Raw genomic sequence first — 1504 nt, 5'->3', positions numbered from 1 at the left:
GACAGGTGTACCTAATAAAGTGGCCGGTGAGTGTAGACAGACAATTGTTTTGTTTGCTTTTGAATATAGATGTAAAAATAGAATCTTCTCTCTCTCTCTCTCTCTCTCTCTCACTCATCTCTCTCTCTCTTTCTCTCGCTCTGTCTCGCTCTCTCTCTCTCACCCATCTCTCTCTTTCTTTTTCTCGCTCTGTCTCTCTCTCTCTCACCCATCTCTCTCGCTCTCTCTCTCTCTCACCCATCTCTCTCTCTCTCTCTCACCCATCTCTCTCTCTCTCTTTCTCTCGCTCTGTCTCTCTCTCTCTGTCTCTCACCCATCTCTCCCCCTCTGTTGGTCTCTTTCCCTCCCCCTCTCTCTCTCTCTGTCTCTTTATAGATAGCCAGAGAAAATGTTATGGCATAGATGTAAAAATGGAATCTTCCAAATTTCCATCTGTCACATGAAATATAGAAAGAAAATTCTTTTTTTTGCTTCTGAATATAGATGTAAAAATGGAATCTTCTCTCTCTGTCTCTCACCCATCTCTCTCTCTCTCTCTCTCTCTCTCTCTCACCCATCTCTCTCTTTCTCTCTCACCCATCTCTTGTGAGTTTTAATTTCCATTTTAAATCAGTAAAATTTCATTACAGAGGATGAGTTTCCTGACGTGGACCTAAACCTGGAAGAGGATTCTGTTGAGGAAGAATTTGAGGAGCAAATGAACTTTGCTTTGGACCCTGTCCCTGGGCCCCCCAACACTGACTCTTCCTCAGAGCAGACTATCACACTTCCTTCTACACCTGTCCCTCGGCCCCCCTACACTGACTCTTCCTCAGAGCAGACCAGCACACAACCTTCCATGCCTCTCCCTGGGCCCCAAAACGGCTCCATGTCCACAGAGCTGACGGGCAGCCAACCAACGGTGAACTGCAACAACTGCAAGATCTTTGATTCCCGGTTGGTGCAAGTTGAAAAAAAAGTGGAGTATTTGTTGGCAGGGCAGACAACCAGTGGCATCCCCTTCAAACCACCTCAATCGGCCCAAAAAGGGGAACATATTAAAAAGGCGACAAATGGTGATTCTTTATTTGGTAAGTTTTTTCTTTGCTTTCCAGTAACAATTTTGGTGAGCGAGGGCACAATTACAATTTCCTTTTTGCTAATTATTTCCCTTTTCACCTTTAGTTTCTCATGGTTGTCCAACTTATGTATTTTTTAACTGCAGAAAAGATACTCAAGGATTTCGAGAAATTTTGCCTGGGCTCAAGGACTGGCAGAAAAGACGTTGAGAACGCAAGGCAATCATCCAGCCACGGGCTTAGATTTTGTCTATACATGGCTGCTGGGATGCCAACGAACGCCATCACCGAAGACCTGAGGTTTCACACACAAACAGACAAGTTGCGGAAGTATTTTTCATGTAATTTTTTGTTGCCATGCTATTACAATGCACAAAATACTTACAACTACAAAACAAATGGAAATTATTCTCTTATCTATTGATTCCAATTTTTGGATTTGATTT

Source organism: Etheostoma cragini, unplaced genomic scaffold, assembly GCF_013103735.1.
Source record: "Etheostoma cragini isolate CJK2018 unplaced genomic scaffold, CSU_Ecrag_1.0 ScbMSFa_3055, whole genome shotgun sequence".
In the NCBI taxonomy this organism is placed as follows: Eukaryota; Metazoa; Chordata; class Actinopteri; order Perciformes; family Percidae; genus Etheostoma; species Etheostoma cragini.
Note: the sequence above shows the minus strand (reverse complement) of the source record.